The 23505-nt window shown below is 42.7% G+C and overlaps 2 long non-coding RNA genes across 3 annotated transcripts in view; one reads left to right on the plus strand and one right to left on the minus strand.

The window, feature by feature from the left end:
• Positions 1–11336, minus strand: part of LOC122565101 (uncharacterized) — a 52854-nt gene extending 41518 nt beyond the window's left edge. The window contains exons 1-3 of one of the 2 annotated variants that reach the window (XR_015751812.1): positions 11135–11336; positions 7372–7546; positions 5257–5382 (exon numbers count right to left, since the gene is read on the minus strand). This is a non-coding gene — a long non-coding RNA (uncharacterized LOC122565101). The remainder of the gene's footprint in view (positions 1–5256; positions 5383–7371; positions 7547–11134) is intronic. The other variant, XR_006316085.2, reaches the window with a different exon arrangement.
• Positions 1–19287, plus strand: part of LOC148142500 (uncharacterized) — a 207461-nt gene extending 188174 nt beyond the window's left edge. Inside the window, exons 4-5 of the long non-coding RNA XR_015751813.1 lie at positions 17374–17515; positions 18570–19287. This is a non-coding gene — a long non-coding RNA (uncharacterized LOC148142500). The remainder of the gene's footprint in view (positions 1–17373; positions 17516–18569) is intronic.
• Positions 19288–23505: the final 4218 nt, after the last annotated feature.

A 23505-nucleotide genomic window follows, 5' to 3' on the forward strand; every position in this document is an offset into this window, starting at 1 on the left:
ACTGTTTTTAGAGCTCTAGTTTCCAGTCGATTCTCTGTGCTCTGTTTACTTTAGCTCAGCTTCAACACCTAAATTTAATCAATCAAGTAAAGTGAGCATAAATCAGTGACCAGACTCTCATAATCAAACACGGGGAAATTAATCACGACATTGTATATTAGCAGCTACTTGTAAGTCTCTAACTCCTGCCCTCAGAGAAAAGCCAAGTTATTAATGTCAGGACTAGCCAACAGAAATGACTGTCTCTCTTTCACTATGCTTTTGCCACTTTGAACTGATATGTACTGGCTATGTGGTCACATAATAGGATCAAAATATAATAATGACGGTGATATAAGTGATGATGCTACTGATATTAAAAGTGTTGAGCAATCTAGGAAGAAGCATGTGATGCAGCAGGGGAAACACTGAACTAGGAGCTGTCTCCAGTAGCTTCTGCATCTAAGTGTGAATAAATAGCATAAAGTATCAAAGATAGGGAAAGGGCCTGCTTCCGTTATAAGGACAAACTAAGGATTTTAGGGACTTAAAATAACACCTTTGTAAAACAGTGCAATTTCTAAGAGTGTAAGTGTAGACATCGAAAACCTGAGTGACCAAGACCACATAGGATTCACGAAGGGAGTAACAGCCCAGGGTGTGGTAACCAGTGTACTCATAAAGCCTGCTGGTAACAATATTCTCTTAAAGCAACGTGCAATTCTTTTATATCAATAGACAATTAAGCCTTGATGTCCTTTGGTGACAAAGTCCACAGGCGATAAATGCATTCCAGCACTCAAAATTTTCACATTGCATATTGATGCAATTATTTTATATTTACATCACCTCAACTCTGCAGCAAAAATCCACGCATTACCAAACAGAACTCCAACTGTTTTATTAAACATAAATCATGGCAAAGATTAATACAGCTCCTCTGACAGTTTTTACGAAATCATTTGGAAGTGAATACTGCGCTGTAGAACCCCAGATAGTAGTGACTTGTATCACCTGGAGTGATTGTAACGAGGTCAGTCAGCTCAACCTCATAGAATATGAGTTCCCTGACTGGGGCTGTTAACCTGGTCCAATCAGGGAGCCCTGGCTGACAGATAAAACAGGAGTGTCAGACATCCTGCTCACTCTGAGAGCTGACTCTGAGGGAGCTGGGTCAAGGTCAAGGATTGTCCACGCGTAAATTAAGGGTGATTTGGTGACAGGATACCAGCCTCTGTGGAGTTATTTTAACACCTTTTAATCAATCCCATTTTGCATTAAAATTAGGGAAAAGGGTCTAGATTGTGTGATCTCACTTGCTGTGGTACTTAGCAACCTAGGAACTGGAGTGGACCATTTAGCATCTGTTCTTTCATCAAATAAGATCATATAATTGATCTGTATCTCAACTCCATTTCCTCACCTTGGCTAGCCAAATCTGATTGAGCTCTTATCTATTGTCCTTTGTAGGGCAGTGTTCCACACGTCTTCCATCGTTTGTGCATTTTCTAATTTCTCCCTTAAATGGGCAGGTTCATTCGGCTGATCCTGGTTGTGGAGGACTGTCTTATGAGAACAATTTGAGTAGATTGGGCATGTACTCTTTGAGCTTAGAAGAATAAGTGGTAATCTTATTAAAACACATATGCTTCTTAGGGGACCTAGATAGGGTCCATGTGGAGATATTGTTTCCCTTGTGGGACAGACTTGGATCAGGCGACATAATTTCAGAATAAGAGGTCACTCATTTAAGACAATTTAAAGAGAAATGTCTTGTACCAGAGGCTGGTGAACCTGTGGATATCTTTAGAGAATCGTCATTAAGCTTATTCAAGGTTAAGATGGACAGACAGAGTTTAAGACAGTAAAGGAACCAAGGGTTCCCATTAATGGGAAAAGGCAGGAAAGTGAAGTCGTGGATTATCAGATCAGCCATGGTCTCATTGAATGGAGCAGACTTGAATGGCTTGCTTCTGTTTCTATAGCTTATGCTTAAGATATCCATTAGTCATTAAAAAATGCTATATAAGTGTAAGTTTTAATTTTTTTATGATGGAGGGATGCAAATTTACATAGAGGGATACTAAACTGCCTGCACTTTCAATAAGTTATGGCATTTAGCTGTCATTTGAAGGTTTAAACCTAAAAGAAATTCTGAGTAGATCCTTGTGGGTCTGTGATAGGATTGTGGATGTGACCTTTAGAGATATATGCACAAAAGTGACTGATGGGTTATCTTTTATGAGGTATTCTGCTAAGAATATGCCAGTCTCCTTTTGGATGTCAATGTGTGGAACTCCTGACAGACACAGTAGTTTTGATGAAATTTTGGGAAGTGTGCGTCATTGACAAGTGGTGACTGGAAAGGAGTTCCAGAATTTTGACTCAGCAACAGGGAAGGAGTAATGTGTGACTTGGACTGAAACTTGCAAATGGTGGTGCTCTCACAAGTCTGTTGCCCTAGGTTGCAGATGCTTTGGCAAGAGCCGAGGTGAGTTGCTGTAGTACAACTTGTAGATGCTGCCATTGGTTAGCTCAGTTAGCTGGATGGCTGGTTTATGATGCAGAATGATGCCAATAGCATGGATTAAATTCCCACATCATCTGAGGTTACCATGAAGGATCCTCCTTCTTAACTTCTCCCCTTGCCTGGCAGTGACCCTCAGGTTAAAATCACCACCAGTTGTGTCTCTCTCTAATGAGAGAGTAGCCCAATGGTCTAGCAAGACTATGGTGACTTTACCTCTTAATCTGGCAGACTGCTGCTGAAAGACTGAACAAATTTAGAAGCCAGTAAGACCTCATAAATACCATGATAAATACATCTTCTTTTACAGATGGATGGAAGTGATGAGTTAGGGCATTCAGACTAATTCAAACTCTCTTTCAAATCATACCCTGAAAACCTTCAACACTGTCCTGAGTCAATAAAACAGGGCAAAGAGAACTTCAATATAGAATTGCATTCAAAAGGTTGCATCACTAATTATGTAGTTGAAAAATGTGGTGCTGGAAAAATCCAGCAGGCCAGGCAGCATCCGAAGAGCAGGAGAATCGCCGTTTCGGGCATAAGCCCTTCTTCAGGAATGAGGCTGGTGTGCCAAGCAGGCTGAGATAAAAGGTAGGGGGGAGGGAATTTGAGGGAGGGGCGCTGGGAATACGATAGGTGGAAGGAGGTGAGGGTGAGGGTGATAGGACGGAGAGGGGGTGGGGGCGGAGAGGTCGGGAAGAAGATTGCAGGTCAAGAGGGCGGTGCTGAATCCGAGGGTTCGGACTGAGATAAGGTGGGGGGAGGGGAAATGAGGATGCTGGAGAAATCTACATTCATCCCGTATGGTTGGAGGGTTCCTAGGTGGAAGATGAGGCGCTCTTCCTCCAGGCGTCATGTGGTCAGGGTCTGGCGATGGAGGAGGCCAAGGACCTGCATGTCATTGGCGGAGTGGGAGGGGGAGTTAAAATGTTCAGCCACGGGGCGGTTGGGTTGGTTGGTGCGGGTGTCCCAGAGGTGTTCCCTGAAACGTTCCGCAAGTAGGCGGAACTCTACATTGGGGAGACAGGCCGCCTACTTGCGGAACATTTCCTCATTACCCCTCCCCCCACCTTATCTCAGTCCCAACCTTCGGATTTAGCACCGCCCTCTTGACCTGCAATCTTCTTCCTGACTTCTCCCCCCCCCCACCCCCTCTCCGGCCTATCACCCTCACCCTCACCTCCTTCCACCTATCGTATTCCCAGCGCCCCTCCCCCAAATTCCCTCTCCCCAACCTTTTATTTCAGCCTGCTTGGCACACCAGCCTCATTCCTGAAGACGGGCTTATGTCCGAAACGACGATTCTCCTGCTCCTCGGATGCTGCCTGGCCTGCTGGGTTTTTCCAGCACCACATTTTTCAACTCTGGTACTCCAGCATCTGCAGTCCTCACTTTCTCCTAGTATCACTAATAAGGTAGCACTCCTGTTTCTCTCCAGTGTGGGCAGCAGCTTAGTCTGTGTGGCTAAGGTAATTCAATGCTCACAGTGCGACTGACTGAAAAAAGTTACCAATTAATTAGACCGGTGCTCACATCAGAACAACTTCAAACTAAATTACTTGTTCTTTTCTTGCCCAGCTTTGATCTACTTCCTACCATTAAACTGAACTGAACATATGAGGCTTGTTTTATTTCCCATCTGTACTCACTAGCCTACAGTATTCCACCCATTCACTTTAATTGGTAGAAAATTGCAGCACTGATATTGAAGAAATGAAAGAAAGCCTGACCAACAGCTCTGTGGGATTAAAGGACATTTGATGACAGAAAAATAAAGGATAAGTGAATGAATGTTGAGCACCAATTTGTTTATAACAATGCTAACTTTTGTAGGTTGAAATGCTCTTTGGCATCTATATTACAAAGGCAGCAGCATCGTATTTGATTTGTATTTTTGGTTACAATACTTCATTTTCCAACTTTGCATTTAATTGTAAATTTGGTTGTCCATTTGAGCCATTCACACATTTGGAATAAGCTGAACTAACTTTCACAGTCTTGATACCTTGATGGTATCACTTGCTGTATGAATATAGTCGTGGAACAAATCAATAAGGAATTAACTATTGGTGGTTGTTAACCAGGGAGACAATTAAGTAAGGATAGAAATGCAACACAGTAGTGGATGAACATCAGGGCAAGCTGATTAGGATACTTTCAGACATAAACCTTTTATTAGTTGCAAATAATGGCTTACAGTCTCTGAAGAAAAGATGGCCACTCTATGAATAGAGTTTTTGTGAGGTGAATGACCATATCCATGCACTAATGATGATGTAAAAATGACATTACATTTACAAATAGAATGTATCATTTGTAAAAATGCCAGGTGCTAGGATTTTACTCCTCTCTCTGTCACTAACATGTCAATGAAGTAAGATTAAGGCATGTCCTGCTCTTTCACATTGAGCAGAAATATCCTACATCACTATTTTGAAGAAAGACGTGGGAGGTATTCCCAGTAAGGTGATGATATCCCTCAATCAATGTCATGAAAACCGATACCATGTGATCATTATTACTCTTTTGTTTTTGAGAGCTTTCTCCAAAAACATAATGATGACTACATTTCAAAACTACGACAGCAGCTGAAAATCACTTTGGAATGTTCCAAAGACATAAAAGGTACTATATAATCTTTCTTTTTCTTAAACACTGTTTCCCTAAATCTTGATCTTTCCAATATTGTTGAGGACTGTTTCTCTCTTTCTCTATTCTGTTTTGCTGAATGCCATAAGAAAGCTTACCTGCCTGAGATTTCCATTCTGATGATAGGCCCTTGATTGAAGAGTTTTTCTTTAGAATCCGGCTCTTCGGCTCAGCAATTCTACACTGACACATCGAAGACTAGGCAAAAGTGGGTACTGCAGATACTGGAGAATAGAGTCAAAATTAGAGTGGTGCTGAAAAAGCATAGCAGGTCAGGCAGCATCCGAGGAGCAGGAAAATCGACATTTCAAGCAAAAGCCACTGCAAGTGAATCTGAATCTGAGAAAGAACACACACTGTGATCCCTGATGATGGGCTTTTGCCCGAAACATTGACCCTCCTGCTCCTCGGATGCTGCCTGACCTGCTGTGTTTTACCAGTACCTCTCTAATCGTGACTCCGAAGACCATCCCGTCCAGACGCATTCGCCTACCCTATTACTCCACATGTATCCTGACTAATGCACCTAACCTACACATCCCTGTACACTATGGGCAATTTAGCATGGCCAATTCACCTAACCTGCACATCTTTGGAGTGCAGGAGGAAACCAGAGCACCCAGAGAAATCAACGCAGGCACAGGGAGAAAGTGCCAATTCCACACAGGCAGTAGCTTGAGGCTGGAATCGAACCCAGGTCCATGGCACTGTGAGGCACAGTGCAGCCCACAGTGTGTGTTCTTTCTCAGATTCAGATTCACTTGCAGTGGCACTTGATGTCTTTATTACCAATAATTAGATCTTAAGAATAAAAGAAATATGTTGCATTTGGGACATAAAACTTCCTATGATGCTTTCTAAAAGTGACAGCTATGGTTCAAGAACAGTGCTCATGAGTCAAGAGGTTGTGGGTTCAAGTCCTATTCTTAGATTAAGCACAAAATCTAGGCCCACACTCCAGAGCAATAACAAAAACAGAAGTTGCTAGAAAGACTCAGCAGGTCTGGCAGCATCTGTGGAGAGAAATCAGAGTTAACATTTTGGATCAAAATCCTTCCTCCAGAGCAGTACTTAGGGAGTGCTATAATATTGAAGGTGATGTCTCTCAGCTGAGGTGCTAACCCAAGGTGTGCCTATGCTGTTAGATGGATCTTAAAGATCCTGCGTTAGTATGTTATGGAAGACGAGGAGACTTCACCCTAGTGTCCTTGCAGATATATATCCCTCAACTGGTATCAGTAAAATGTCAGATTATTTGGACATTATCACATTATTGTTTGTTGGATTTGCAATGCAATGAAGCTGCTGTTTTTCCTATGTTGTCGCAGTGGTGATACTACAAATAGTATTTCATTAGGATAAACTTAATGAGTCATTGATGTCATGTCATGTTAGATAGCTTTCTGCAAAAGACTGTTTGCCTATTCAGCTAAAGGAATCTAATATATGCCTTTAGAGATATATTTGTGCATGTATTTGTTTTGTCCTCTGTGTATATGCATATAGAGCAGATAGTTCAGTGAGTAGGAAGGGAGAAGAGATGAAACAGTCAACATTGTGAGAAGGCAATGGAAATTTAAGACAAAATGCAATGGATACTTCAATGATTCAAACCTCAAATTGAATTTCCAGAAGTTGTCAGCAAAGAAAGGTCTTTGTTGCATTCTGCTTTTGCAAAAGGATTCTATATAAATGCAAGTTATTATTATTGTTGTATTATTGTGGATGAAAATGAAAAGCCAAGGTTCCACACTCTAGAATGCCATTTTCAACAAAGATTTTGCCTTTTAATAACAATGGTTCAAAAGCAGTTAAGGAAACTCGGTGCGAAGGAAGTCCTTAGGGTAAAACCCTTCTGTCCTTTGCAAGAACTGAATGCATATGAGAACATCCGACCTGGAGACAAATAAATCATCATTTTGTCTTGGGCATGTTTCCATAATCTCACCATTTCAGTGAAAGACCATTTCAATCAACTCAGCTTCCAGAGAAAATCAGTTCTGTTATTCATCAGAACATCTCATGAACTAGCACAAAATTTACATGAATAACAGATTCCTTCTCTGTATTCAGCACTGCAGTCTGGCCACAAAATCATCAAAGCTGGTTTAAAAAATGCAATTACAAATCAGTTTGATCAGGTAAAATAATTCAGTCCACGACAACTGGAATAGCCCAGTTGAGCTGTCACCATCAATTTGATTGGTACTTACGTATGCATCACTTGGTAGAGAGGAACACATTGAGCTGGGATTCAGAAGGCCACAACAGATGCAGCTCGATGAGACAGGATGACCTATTTAGTTGTAAGCTGACATCCATATCCATTCCATTGACATGACAGGTGTTTGGAGAAGGACAATGAATGACATTTATGCCAACATGTCCCTAATGAAGGAAAACTGAATAAGAGACACGTTTTGACATTTTGGCGTATGATGACTGGAGTATTACTCATTGAAATTAGATTTTCTTTTCCTGGCTAATCTATAATGCCTCCTCTGGATTATTGCAACAATTTACTTAAAGGCTGCGGAGGAAGTCTTCTGTCACGTCATCTCTACCGTTAGAAACTTTATAGTGAAACTAATGAGTGGTTAAAATGCTTTGGCTACATTTGCAGTTTTATAGAATGTTTCAAATAAAATTCTCACTAAATAAATGTTCCTTGTGCTTGCAATTTAATTTGAAATTGTGACTCATTGATATATCCCACTTGTTTTGTCTCAATTTTCCCTTCCCATTGTTCGCTCAACACTGGCTGTTTCATTTTTTCTCCCCTCCAACAAAATACCAAGAAATCCAGTATACATGACATTAAAAAAATGCACAGATACACAAACACATATATTTCACATACATCAGCTTCCTTCAGCTGAACAAGCATTCTCACATCACAAACTTGTTGTGACTTATTCAACTCCTTGTAAACTTGAGACATTTTGGAATTTAATCAAAGATTGAACTTCCATTCAATACCTCCATCTGAAAAAGTACAGGTTAAGTGGGAGATAACCTTGTGTCACTTCTCATGCACAGTTAAAGTAACCAGTCCTCGCTGAGACTAGACAGTGAATGTCAGCTAAAGTAGGCATCACAACTGAGCTGTTGCTGGTCTGCCTGAAGAAATACAATTATGATATTCTGATTAACAATTGTTACCTACCTCATAGATCCTCTAAAATATTCCATCAAAGAATATCAAATCAGTACAAGAGAAAACATTGAAGAATAGTTTATGCCATGTGTTTACTCCCAGCAGGAGCCATCTAGTGTTCAGTCAACAAAGGACCCCTTCGCCCACCTCCAACAGCCGAGGACCCCTTCGCCCACCTCCAACAGAAAAACACTTCTTCCGTCGCCTCCGCCTCCGAGCTTACTTTCACAATCAGGACTCCTGCCCACCTTCCGAGGACCCCTTCGCCCACCTCCAACAGAAAAACACCCCGCGCTGGCCTATTACCTGCCCTCGACCTCTTCATTTCCAACTGCCGCCGGGACATTAACCTCCTCAACCTGTCGACCCCCCTCCCCCACTCCAACCTCTCACCCTCACAACGTGCAGCCATCCAATCCCTCTGCTCTAATCCCAACCTCACCATTAAGCCAGCGGATAAAGGGGGCGCAGTGGTAGTCTGGCGCACTGACCTCTACACCGCTGAAGCCAAACGCCAACTCGAGGACACCTCTTCCTACTGCCCCCTCAACCATGACCCCACCCCCCATTACCAAACCATCATCTCCCAGACCATACAGAACCTCATCACCTCAGGAGATCTCCCATCCACAGCTTCCAACCTCATAGTCCGGGAACCCCGCACTGGCCGGTTCTACCTCCTTCCCAAGATCCACAAGCCTGACCACCCTGGCCGACCCATTGTCTCAGCATGCTCCTGCCCCATTGAACTCATCTCTACCTACCTCGACACTGTCCTATCCCCCCTAATCCAGGAACTCCCCACATACGTTCGAGACACCACCCACGCCCTCCACCTCCTCCAAGCCTTTCGTTTCCCCGGCCCCCAACGCCTCATCTTCACCATGGATATCCAATCCCTCTACACCTCCATCTGCCATAACCAGGGCCTCCAAGCCCTCCGTTTTTCCCTCTCCAGACATTCCCAACAGTACCCTTCCACCTACACTCTCATTCGTTTGGCCGAACTGGTCCTCACCCTTAACAATTTCTCCTTTGAATCCTCCCACTTCCTCCAGACCAAAGGGGTAGCCATGGGCACCCGTATGGGCCCCAGCTATGCCTGTCTCTTTGTTGACTACGTAGAACAGTTGATCTTCCGTAATTACACCGGCACCACTCCCCACCTCTTCCTCCGCTACATTGATGACTGCATTTGCGCCACCTCGTGCTCCCGCGAGGAGGTTGAGCAATTCATCAACTTCACCAACACATTCCACCCTGACCTTAAATTTACCTGGACCATCTCTGACACCTCCCTTCCCTTCCTGGACCTCTCCATCTCCATTAGTGACGACCGACTTGACACTGACATTTTTTACAAACCCACCGACTTCCACAGCTACCTGGATTACACCTCTTCCCACCCTATCTCTTGCAAAAATGCCATCCCGTATTCCCAATTCCTCTGCCTCCGCCGTATCTGCTCCCAGGAGGACCAGTTCCACCATAGAACACACCAGATGGCCTCCTTCTTTAGAGACCGCAATTTTCCTTCCCACGTGGTTAAAGATGCCCTCCAACGCATCTCATCCACATCCCGCCCCTCCGCCCTCAGACCCCACCCCTCCAACCGTAACAAGGACAGAACGCCCCTGGTGCTCACCTTCCACCCTACCAACCTTCGCATAAACCAAATCATCGCCGACATTTCCGCCACCTCCAAGAAGACCCCACCACCAGGGATATATTTCCCTCCCCACCCCTTTCCACCTTCCGCAAAGACCGTTCCCTCCGTGACTACCTGGTCAGGTCCACGCACCCCTACGACCCACCCTCTCATCCTGGCACTTTCCCCTGCCACCGCAGGAACTGTAAAACCTCTGCCCACACCTCCTTCCTCACCTCTATCCAAGGCCCTAAAGGAGCCTTCCACATCCATCAAGGTTTTACCTGCACATCCACTAATATCATTTATTGTATCCGTTGCTCCTGATGCGGTCTCCTCTACACTGGGCAGACTGGGTGCCTCCTAGCAGAGCGCTTTAGGGAACATCTCCGAGACACCCGTACCAATCAACCAAACCGCCCCGTGGCCCAACATTTCAACTCACCCTCCCACTCTGCCGAAGACATGGAGGTCCTGGGCCTCCTTCACCGCCGCTCCCTCACCACCAGACTCCTGGAGGAAGAACGCCTCATCTTCCGCCTCGAAACACTTCAACCCCAGGGCGTCAATGTGGACTTCAACAGCTTCCTCATTTCCCCTTGCCCCACCTCATCGTAGTTTCAAACTTCCAGCCTGCACTGTCCCCTTGACCTGTCCGGACTTGTCCGACCTGCCTAGCTCCTTTTCCACCTATCCACTCCACCCTCTCCTCCCTGACCTATCACCTTCATCTCCTCCCCCACTCACCTATTGTACTCTATGCTACTTTCTCCCCACCCCCACCCTCCTCTAGCTTATCTCTCCACGCTTCAGGCTCTCTGCCTTTATTCCTGATGAAGGACTTTTGCCCAAAACGTCGATTTTGCTGCTCGTCGGATGCTGCCTGATTTGCTGTGCTCTTCCAGCACCACTGATCCAGAATGTATTATGTCTTGTCCACTTGGGTCACGTGGCTCTTGATAAGGAGAACATACATGACCAAACTGAACCGAGAACAATATTCCAGTTTATTAAGTCACCTCTGAGAATCCTTCTCATTATGCCGAGAAAAAACACTTCAAAATAAACTGTATCTCATGCCAAATAGGCTAAATTATCTCATGCACACAGACTAAATATGTTATGTTGTCCATAGCTGACACCAATATGTTGAAGAAGTCTAATTACTTACATGAGAAATTAATAGTCTTGGTAAATATTTTATTTTCTTCTTTAAATTGAATTGTTCTTCGTTGGATTGAGCGGGGAGATTCACATAAGTTGCTTGTCTTACTCTCCAGTTTAAAGAAATCCTGATCCCAGCCAAATGCTCAGTAAAGTGTACCACTATTTGGTAACCTGGTCACATAGTTGTAAGAACTTTACAATGCTGGTCTCCAAAGTGTTTGTTCTACATCCCACAGTGTGTGCTAAGATAACTCAGTTTTTGTGCCTGTGTTTATGTGACCTATTTTCCATAAGTATTAAGTTACATTTTTAATTAGCAAATGGCCTTGCCTCTTCTCCTAAAAATACAAGGCTGGAGATGCTATTTGCATCCTCAATGGGCGCAGCGTTAGGGAGTGGGGAGAGCTGCTTTGGTGCTGATTCGTGTTGATAAAAGGCCAGAATCAAATTTGGGTTCTGGCCTCACTTAAATGTGCTTGGTGAGCTGTGACTATAAAATAGCACCCGCAACGCACTCCTGCTCCTGCTTCTCACCCTCATACTTCTACCCCACCCCACCCCACCGCTCACCTTTTTGGTTGTGAGAGGACAAGAAATTGGTTTTATATCCAACACTAAGCCAACAGGTTTGGGGTGCAGGTGAGTGAATGGGATCAAGCAGTAAGGACATTCCAGGGGATCACTTTGAATGTGCTGAATGCAAACAAGAGAATTTCGTGGACCCAACCGCAACATCTTCTTCCTTCTCTCAATCTCACTAATGAAAACTGAAGGGACACTACCCTTTGGCACAGCTGAGAGTGCACTGATCATGCTCTGCACATTTGTATCTGCAATTGACAAACGGGATTCTGTCTTAAGTCAGTCTCGGATGCATGTGGACTGTTTTCCACAATTCAGAGGCTTGCCAGGCTTTATCCTAACACTGAAACTCACCTGCCAGCCTCAAAATTGAATTTGGGCAGAAAATGGTCAATACTTAGACCAGAGCTTGGGTGATGGTGGGTGGGTTGCCCTTGGCCTCTCTTGCTTCTTGCAAAATTGCACCCCAGTTGCAGGTTTGGGATGCATAACAGGGTAGAGGGAAGAGCATTTGGGGAATTTCACAAACTCCTTGCCTGCAAAAGTCCCATTGGAGAACAGTAAATGTCTGCATGCTGTTTGTGAGATTTTTCTGTGTGCACAATTGTCCGTTTCTTTTTTCCCTGCAAAGCAACAATGGCCACAATTCAAAATAATTTCATTGGCTTCATGTGTTTTGGGATGTCGGTAGTCAGGAAAGGCGCTATATAAATGCAAGTTTTCCTTCGTTCATATAAACGCTCACATTTTCTTCCAGTGAATGGGGGACAACTGTACCTAATAGAGAGGGAGTAGCTGTTATACAGTGAAAACGTTTCTTTACTTTCACCCAGAGCATCGGGAGCGAGTAGAATTCTCTGTCACAGAAAGTGGTGAGACAAAAGTATTGAATGTCTTCAAGAAGGAGTTAGGCGCAGTTATTCAAGCTAAAAGGATCAAGGGTACTGGGGGCGGGGGAGGAGGGCAGTGGGAAACAAGTACAGAATTGGATGATCAGCCATGATCATATTAAATGGCGGAGAAGGCTCAATGAGATAAATGGCCTACTCCTACTCCTCTACTGCGTGTTTCTACATTATCAAAGATGAGCCTGATTTGTGTTGGCAAGCCATAGATTCACTGGACAGAGATCAAGAATGTGAAACCTTGGCTGATTGCTTTCAATTCTCTGATCCAAAGGTAAAGATTTCAGTAGAGCAACTGGCAGCAAGCTACCTCCCGAACTCTTAGCTGTGGTCAGTAAAAACACTGGGAATAAAAGGGGAAAAGACAGACAATTAAGTCATTTGCACAAACATGTGAATTTTCATTATACACCTATATCAATTAACATCAGAATCTAACACCGCCCATTCACTCTGTCTGTAAGTATTTTCCCTTAAATTTATGTTGTTCTGTGTGCAATGGTACATTGTAAGTTAATTCTGCTGCATCTTAAGCCAAGAAAGTGACATGGCAACACAGGCTGGTGGCTCACTGGCAACAGACTAAAATACAGCTGTGAGTATGATAGATGCAGGTTATACATCCAGTTGTGGTAAATTCCCAATACTGAAAAGGTCATGCGGGAACAAAGCACTCTCCTTTAGCACAGTAAATGAATCATAGAATTCCTATAGTGCAGATAGAGGCCATTTGGCTCATTGAGTCTGCACTAACCTTCCAAACAGCATCCCACCCTATCCCCATAAGCCCACATTTCCCTTGCCCAATTCCCAAGCTGCACACTACAGGAAATTTAGCATGGCTAATTCACCTAACCTGCATATGTTTGAACTATGGGAGGAAACTGGAGCACCAACAGAAACCCACACAGACACAAGGAGAACTTGCAAACTCTAGACAGTCACCCAAAGCTGGAATCGAACCCAGGTCCCTGGTGCTGTGAGATAGAAGTGCTGGCCACTGTGCAACCACGCTGCTCTGGCTAGCAACAGAACATTGTTGCAATGCAACATTAGCCAAAGCTCATAATAAGGCTGAGATTTTCCAGAGATCCAAGAGATTGTTCTAGTTTTCACGGATCCAATGGCAAGAAGCGAAATCCTTTTCTTTTGGGTCTCTCATGGGGTGGGTGAGGGATGGGCGTTGAGGAAAAAGTGAAGACAATGGCAAGGACAGGGTGGTAGTTTTCAGTGACTAGTCCCTTGTCTCCCATCTGTGCCCGTTATTGAACCAAACTGGGGCAAATGGAGGCCAAACCACAGAAATCTCTGGTTTCCCATTGAGAAAACCGGGCACTTGATTCATATGCCAAGGAGGCAGATAATCAGGTCATTGAGGAGTTCCTGAAGAAGGGCATGTGCCCGAAACGTCGAATCTTCTGTTCCCTAGATGCTGCCTGACCTGCTGTGCTGTTCCAGCAATAAAGTTTCAGCATTGAGGAGTTCAGGCTATTATGTGTTCATTAATTGATGATTTAAGGTCCACAATGGTTGTCTATTGCCCCACATGATCAGCTAAGGTGACAAGAAGAGGGGGTGTATCTATCCAGAGCCAACATACTCAATTATTTACTCTTCTTGCCATCTTCCTTGCCACTTCCAAGGGGAGGGATTGTGTCCAAAGGAGGGCAAGCGTTGAACTCACAGAGAAATGAAGAATATAGAGACAAATTTTAAAACAGCTATAACTCTTGAACTTAGCTGTTGTTCTCAGTGCAAGCTTACTACATTGTATGAGCTGCTGGTCATGATAAAGGTTCCCAGAACCATCCTCTTTGTCATAGGAATCTACAGGTCGACCAAACCCACTTCCTGGTCTAACTAGAAGAATCTCTTCTATAATGTTTAGGAGTGGGCAATACAGGTCCTCAAGCCTCCCACACCATCTAATACAATCACAGCTGATCTGAACTCCACATTAACTCCACTTTCATATCCGCTCCCTTTAACCTACTACTAATTTAAAAATTCTCTATCCTCTTTAATTTATTCAGAATCCAAACATCTTGCACATCGTGGGATAGAGAATTCCACAGATTCACCTCTCTTCGAGTGAATTCCTCCTCATCTCTGTTGGAAAACTGCTCCCTTTTGGCTGTGTGAGTGAGCTCAGTCTCAAAGGGACCCAGTAATGGAGGTGTCTTCCTCCCACCAAGGGCAAAGCCCGATGGGTAATTTGCATTGGCTCTGAAAGTGTTAAGACGTTAGGTCTCACACCTTTGACATCTAATGCTATTCTGCCCAGGTGCCTATATGATATTACTATAGCAGGGGATCCTTATGATTTTTTTTTAACTCATTCACAGGATTAGAGCATCGCTGAATAATCAGCATTTATTGCCCATCTCAGCAGGCAGTTAAGAGTCAACTGCATTACTGGAGTCACATGTAGGCCAGACCAGGTAAGGACAGCAGTTTCCATCCCTAAAGGACATTAGTGAATCAAATGGGTTTTTCCAACAATTGACAATGGACCCCTGGTCATAAGACCATAAGACATAGGAGTGGAAGTAAGGCCATTCGGCTCATCGAGTCCACTCTGCCATTCAATCATGGCTGATGGGCATTTCAACTCCACTTACCCGCATTCTCCCCATAGCCCTTAATTCCTTGTGACATTAAGAATTTATCAATCTCTGCCTTGAAGACATTTAGCGTTCCGGCCTCCACTGCACTCTGTGGCAATTAATTCCAAAGGCCCACCACTCTCTGGTTGAAGAAATGTCTCCGCATTTCTGTTCTGAATTTACCCCCTCTAATTCTAAGGCTGTATCCATGGGTCCTAATCTCCTCGCCTAACGGAAACAATTTCCTAGCGTCCACCCTTTCCAAGCCATGTATTATCTTGGATTCTATTAGATCTCCCCTTAATCTTCTAAACTCCAATGAATACAATCCCAGGATCCTCAGCCGTTCCTCGTATGTTAGACCTACCATTCCAGGGATCATCCGCTGGACACGCTCCAGTGCCAGTATGTCCTTCCTGAGGTGTGGGAACCAAAACTGGACACAGTACTCCAAATGGGGCCGAACCAGAGCTTTATAAAGTCTCAGTAGCACAACGGTGCTTTTATATTCCAACCCTCTTGAGATAAATGACAACATTGCATTCGCTTTCTTAATCACGGACTCAACCTGCATGTTTATCTTTAGAGAATCCTCAACTAGCACTCCCAGATCCCTTTGTACTTTGGAGTCATCACAGACTCTTGATTCCAGATATTTATTGAATTCAAATTCCACCATCTGCTGTGGCAGGATTTGAACCCAGGTCCCCAGGAGATTACCTGATTCTCTGGGTTAAGAGTCCAGCAATAATACCAGTAGGTCATTGCCTCCCCTGGAGGGCACTCCTCACACCAACTCTTTCAGACCTTATCAGGCCTGTGGATAAAGATACCCCGATATAAGTGAGCTTGTTGTTCTAAATAGCAGTGAATATAATTTCAAAATATATGTTAGTCTATGAAATATTTTTGGAGTCATGCAAAATGAGAAGAATTAATGCACATAGACTGACTGTCAGTTTAGCAGTGTTAATAACAGCTTATTATTTCAAGCCATGAATGTTAAGTGCGCATTTGGTTAACAAATTTGCACTTGTAATGTTTCTTATACATATTTACTATTCTGCAACTCAGGCAGAAGACACAGTAGAATTTAACAGAGAAATAATTATTCATTGTTAGAAAAAAAATGAAAACAAATCCTCTGGATCCCTGCTGGTGGTTTGGAGGTGTATGGAGGGAAAGGAGTATGTAATGTTGTTCAGGTGGAGCTGAACTGAAGTTCTGAAAAAGAGTCAGATTGGACTTAAAACGTTAATTCTGTTCCTCTTTCCACAGATGCTGCCAGACCTGCTGTGTTCATAGAATCCCTACAGTGTTGAAACAGGCCATTTGACCCATCAAATCCACATTGACCCTTGAAAGAGTATCCCACTCAGACCCACCTTATCCCTGTGACCCAATATTATCCATGGCTAATCCACCTATTCTGCACATCCCTGAACACTATGAGCAATTTAGCATGGTCAAACCACCTAACCTGCACATCTTTGGACTGTGGGAGGAAACCGGAGCACCTGGAGAAAAGACATGGGAGAACGTAAAATCTCCACACAGACAGTCAACCGAGGGTGGAATCAAACCTGAGTCCCTGATGCTGTGAGACAGCAGGGCTAACCACTGAGCCACCATACCAACATTTAGTTTCTCCAAATCTTTACCTATTTGCTTTACTGAGATGGTAAGCTATCAGAGATGTGCACAACAATAATAAACCTGTAATTGTATAGAATGTTTGATGTTGTAAAATGACCCAATGCACTTCACAGGAACATTATCAGAAATCATTTGACACCAAACCACATAAGCATTAGGGCACTTTAAGGAGTGTCTTAAAAGAAGAGAGAAGAGGGGTAGAAAAGTTCGGGGAGGGAATTCCAGAGTCTCAGACCTAGCCACCTGAAGGTACAGCTGCCAGTATTAAGCCAAGGAAAGTAGGAGTTTAAGAGATGCAAGCAGCCTCAAAGTTATGTTGTTATTCACCTAAAACTGTGCAAAAAGTTTAAAGGGTCTCACATAAACAAATCGTTCTCAAATCAAAAGATTTAAAGGATACATTGTTTGAGGGTGTGTTACTAATATCAACAATAATATTTTTTTCTCTCTACCTCTGAGGTCACATTGTTTTTTATTTGATGTGTCATGTTTAGCTGGACTGGGTGAGTTTCTGACTGGATGCAAAGTCGCTATCAACATTCCTAAGTGAAGACTTCAAAGAGCCCTTGTAGCATTTCCTTTGACTTCCATGGAAGCACACCCCAGACTCAAGGTTACCACAGAGAATTTCCTTTGGTAAGCAAGTCTCAATGACTAGCCCCATCCACATGACTGTATCCGTATAGTGATGCTTGGCATGCCAACACTATTGGACTATGGCATAGATTTCAGACCAATGTGACTTGTATCTTTAAGGTAGTTACATGACACTGCAATTTGTGAAGTTTCAGGATAGAAGGACCCACCCTGTTCTCAGTCACTGTTTCTGTGTAATAGAGTCAATTGGCCAATTACTACTATGTGTGTAGTGTAGGGTAACACAAATATACACAGTACCCAGACTATGAGTCTAAGTCTGTGACATCAGAGACTTGTAAATAGTGCTGTAAATAAAATTCTACATATCTGACTCACTAGAACCAGACTATTTGTGGTATGGTTATGTGGTCTAACATATATAGAAAAACCTAAATGTCATGAAGTATCTCAGTGTTTTGTTCTTCCAGCTGATTTTCAGAAAGAAAATGAAAGAAAAAATTCCAAGCTGGCAACTTGTCCAAAACACAATATCTCTGTTATCTTTTTCTTTTTGCAGCAAGACTTTCCAGTCGTTATCAGACTTAACAGTCATCTATGTATCCACCTGCTAAATACTCCAAATGTCTAAAAGGATGAGCAGGAAATGGTCAACAATGTAAAATACTGTATCAGTCAAATAAAACGTGACAAAGTGACTCATTACCTTTTTTCTAAAGAAAACGATCTCTCCAACCCCTGCACTTCCAACCAACAACGCAAACACAAACCCCTCATTCACCTCCGCACTGATGAATTATTCAACTCGGCCTAATCAGTGTTGTTTATAAAGGTCAAAAAAAGACATCTGAAACCATCAAACATATGGTGCAATGTGAGTCAGTTTGCGGTTTTGATAGTTGAGAAGAGTTGTTATTTCACATACATCCTTTGCACTGTGTTGTAATGAGAGTGAATCTCATTTAAACAGTGTGGGTTGTCATCTTTGTGATGATCTTGGTGGCCCACTATATCAAAAAAGAAAGAACTCGAGACTCCCGAGTTGTTTGTGTGTTTGATGTTTGGTGTTTTAACATTCCCTTGCATTATTTAGGAAAACTGCTTCCTTCTGGCAGTGCTGTAATAGCCCATCACTAAGAGAATGCGCTTCTTTGAAGGAGTGATGATCAGCATTCAGTGGCAAAACACAATGGGGAAATATGTAGTCTGTATTCACTCAAGAATGTCGACCGCCTACAAATCAAACCACAGAACGACTTGAAGCCCAGTTGTTTACTGGATGGACCTTCGTCATGAAGTTTTTCAAACTTCTAAGAAAGCTTAATAGGAAATCATTATTTCCTTGCCAAGTCAGCAACATATTTTATAAGCTATACCAGACCCAGTTACTGTTTATTCAAAATATCACTTTGTCATAATTCCAACCAGAATGACTTCTGAACCACTGGATGTGCAATACTAATGTTCTGAAACATATGGGTGAGGAGAGAATAACTGAAGTCATCATCTGCTCCAATGATAGTGGATGGAGTTCAAGACCAGCAACTATTCATGGGAACATTTTAAATGATGTGTGGCATTGTGCCTTACTCTTATGGCTCTGGATTCAGATTTGACATTGTTTAATTATGGAAATTAGCCCACTTGTACAGCTAGTGTTTTCCTGTTAATTAGACTTCTATCCTTGACTGGAAGAGTTTGCGAGCTGGCCTGCAGATATCCAGTTAACATATAAGCCTTCTCTGATGTAAGTCACAGCCAGCGTTCTTGGAACAATCATCCATGGGTCAGTTAGGGGGTGCTCAGCATCATTAAACTTAATATGTTCCTCACATTGAATGCTGTGGTTCATTACGTTTTTTTTCTTCTTTTGTTATTTGTTTAATATTAATCAAAACATTCACACAATTAATAAGCTACAAATGTTGTATACATTCAAAATAATGTGCTTGCTGTTATACCTTATTTATTTTTTTCTTCTTATATATTTCAAAATTATTCTTCTGCTCTCACTTAATGTCTGTATGTGAGTGTGTTTGCTTCAGTTAGTGCATGGTAGGAGTATGAATAAAAGTTGAAAAATTGCTACTGTATGTGGTTCAACCAATCAAAGTCATATATAAAATGGAATTATGTGATGGGACGACTTTAAGCTCAACTGTCTGTCAGAAAACTGACCAAATGAGATTGACCGTGCATCTTCTATCCAGTCTGGTCTTACTTCATTGACTTCAATGGACAGCATGTAAAAATGCCAGCTGCTCCATTTCCCACTTCACTGCATTCTGAACACTGCAATCTTACTGTGAGTAACATGTCAGTATGGGACAGAATGTTAGAATTTATGGAAGGAGCAATGCCTGGTCACCCCATCTAAAGTGACTCAGATACAATTTATACTACTTTGTTTTAATTCCAGTCCTGGGATAATCTCATGGTCTGGTCTAAATGAGCTAATGAGCGGTTGACAATGATGTGAGTAGCTGATTCCACCACAGGAATTCCAAAAGTGGTGAAATTTGATCAAGCCCTGAGTGCTTGATGAACTTTCAGATGTCCTTTAGATGAATTGATTTAATAACATTGATGTCCACCTTGTTTGTAAAAAAAAAAATCATTCATTCCTTGAATTATGGGACTTTGGATTCAGTGCACCAATACGAAAGGGGAGTTGTGATTATTCGGTGTATTAGCATCATTTGTTGCTGAAGTCTTTATGAAGCATTTTATTTGTTTGGATGCAGGACTCTGTGCAGTACAGGCTGCCCCTAGAAATGTGCACAAGAGCCATAAACAGCCAGTACTGGAGAATCATCATCAGGGTGAAATATGTTCCTTGCTCAGCATGAATGCTTTTGGATTTTCAGGACAAAGGGCACTTGGTTTCTGGGTGTATTGGACTGGCACATTCTGAGCACCAGATTGACACAATGAGGGACGCACTAAAACTTGGAGCAAAGGTTCAATGGGGAAAAGTTACAGTCAAAGGGAGTCCTGACATCAAGTAGCAAGAGACTGGAATCTGTATTTTTAATCAGTGGCAAACAACAATGGGAAAATATGTAGCCTGTATTGACTCAAGAATCTCACCCACCTACTATAAATCCAATCTGTAATTTTAAGTGTAGCGAGATGCCTCAGAGTGCCACAGTTTTGAAATAAACCAAACTATATGGCACATCTTGGAATGTCAAGTTCTAAGTGTTTTTACAAATTTTAGTTATGAAGTACTTTTTTGGAAAAAATGTTCTACAGTTGAATGTAGGTCAAATTACCACTGGAGAAGCAGAGCTAAGTTGGTTGCTGATAACATCCATTTTTATTTTTAAGCTGTTAAGGTGAGTTGAAACTCTGGCCCTCCAACCATGTAACACTTTCTAGTTGGAGAAGTTAATAAAGGTTGATCAAAGAGTGTGATATGGTGACATGTTGTCAATGCAAGTAAATTAGTTAATCTGGAAGTCTAGTATAATGTCTGGTAACGTGGGTTCAAATTTCACTAGGACAGCTGGTAGAGTTTCAATTCATATAGATCTACAAGTAAAAGCTAGTTGAATGGAGCCATTTGATATTTTTTTTGTGAAAAAAAGACATCACAAATGCCCCTTGGGGATGGAAAACTGCTGACCTTACCTGATGTGGCTTGCATGTGACACCAGATCCACAAAAGTGGAGCTGACTTTGAAAGTGCCTGGCAAATTCTAAAATTGTATCAAACTGCTACAGAGGAATGACACCAAACGGACCACCCAGCCTTGACCTGGAAAGTGGCGAACCCAGCTCTGTAGACCCTGCAATATCCTCCTCACTATTATTTGGGGGGCTTGTGCTAAAATTGGAATAGCTGACCCACAGAATATTCAAACAACAATCTGATTTTGTACCGTGTCAAGTTGTAAGTGTAACAATGTCCCAGATACAGTCATCACTCACCGTTCCTATACCTTGAACCACCAAAGGTGGAGATACAGTGGAACAGTTGGGAGACAGTAGCCTTAGAGTCTTCAACATAGGCTCTGGACCCCATGAAGTATCTCAGGTTAAACATGAATGAGGAAAACTCCTGCTTATTGCCACCTACTGCCTCCCTTAGTTGATGCATCAGTACTATTGCATGTTGAACACCAATTGGAAGAAGCACTGAGGGTGACAAGGATGCAGAATGTAATTTGAGTATAATCATCAACAAAAAAGTGGCTTGGAAGCACCATTTCTCACTAAGCTGGCAGATACCTGAAGTACGTAACTGCTAGCTGGAGGAGTGGTAGGTAGTAAGAGAACCAACAAAATGGAGAAATTTACTTAAACTCATCCTAGTGGACAGTGAAGAAGGTTACCTCAGAGTACAATGGGATCTTGATCAGATGGGCCAATGGGTCATAGAGTGGCAGGTGGAGTTTAATTCAAATAAATGCGAGGTGCTGCATCTTGGAAAGACAAATCAGGGCAGGACTTATACACTTAATAGGAAAGCCCAGGAGTATATTGCTGAATAAAGAGAGTACAGGTTCATAGTTCCTTGAAAGTGGAGTCGCAAGTAGATAAGATAGTGAAGAAGGTATCTGGTATGCTTGCCTTTATTGGTCAGAGTATTGAGTACAGGAGTTGGTAGGTCATGTTGCAGCTGTACAGGACATTGGTTAGGCCACCTTTGGAATAATGTGTTCTCTCTCTCCTCTCGGAAGGATGTTGTGAAACTTGAAAGGATTCAGAAAAGATTTACAAAGATGTTGCTGTGGTTAGAGGATTTGAGCTATAGGGTTGAATAGGCTGAGGCTGTTTTCCCTGGAGCATCAGAGGCAGAGGGGTGATCTTACAGATGTTTATAAAATTATGAAGGGCATGGATAGGGTAAATAGACAAGGTCTTTTCCCTGGGGTGGGGGAGTCCAGGACTAGAGGGTATAGGTTTAGTGTGAGAGCGGAAAGGTTTAAAAGGATTTAGGGGGCAACTTTTTCACGCAAAGTGTGGTGCATGTATGGAATGAGCTGCCAGAGGAAATGGTGGAGGCTGGTACAATTACAATATTTAAAAGGCTTCTGGATGGGTATATGAATAGGAAGGGTTTAGAGAGATATGGGTCAAGTACTGGCAAATGGGACTTGAATTAATTTAGGACATCTGGTTGGCAAGGATGAGTTAGACCAAAGGGTCTGTTTCCATGCTGTACATCTCTATGACTCTATGAGTCAATGACTCACCAGTCTACGTGTTGCAGATGTATCTGTCTATAATAGTATTGGTAGAAGTTAACACCACACAGCGCTTCTGGAGATAAAGTCTCATCTTCACTTAGAATTGTATCGCGGCTGGCATTATCATCATGCTAAATGGCGAAGATTTCAAACAACACAAAAATTGATACCCCTGAAGTGTTGTGGGTCATTAGTCACACATTTATATTCAACTACAAGTTGTAAACTCATAACACAACATACCCCCCACTCCACAGTCAGGGAGTCAAAAATGGTTTAATGAAGAGAGCAGAAGGACATATAATGAGTAACATCAGGAGTACATATAAAGAGCTGTTAATCTGGTGAAGCAAGAACAGAAAGCTAGTTGTGTGCCAACCAGTGAGGGCAGCATGAAGTGGAGAGTGCAAAGCGATCCCATGATCAAAGGATCAGAGCTAAACTCTGCAGTCCTGCCACATCCAGTCATGAATGATGGTGGACCATTAAACAACTAACTGGAGGAGGATGCTCTACAAATATCCTCATCTTCAATAACGGGGGAACCCAGTATTTTGGTGCAAAAGACAAGGCTGAACCATTTGCAATCACCTTCCCCAGAACTGCCGAGTGGAATATCCTTGTCGGCTTCTTCTTGACATTCCCAGCATCATCGACATGAATCTTCAATCAATTTGATTCTTACTGTATGATATCAAGAAATAACTGAAGTCACTTGATACTGCAAAGCCTATTGTACTTGACAACATCCCAGCAATAATACTGAAGACTTGTCCTCTAGAACTAGCTGTGCCCTTACCCAAGCTGTCAGCATGCTTACAATACTGACATCAA

Source organism: Chiloscyllium plagiosum, unplaced genomic scaffold, assembly GCF_037043375.1.
Source record: "Chiloscyllium plagiosum isolate Xiang-an unplaced genomic scaffold, Cpla_swu_hap1 HiC_scaffold_28, whole genome shotgun sequence".
Classification (NCBI taxonomy): domain Eukaryota; kingdom Metazoa; phylum Chordata; class Chondrichthyes; order Orectolobiformes; family Hemiscylliidae; genus Chiloscyllium; species Chiloscyllium plagiosum.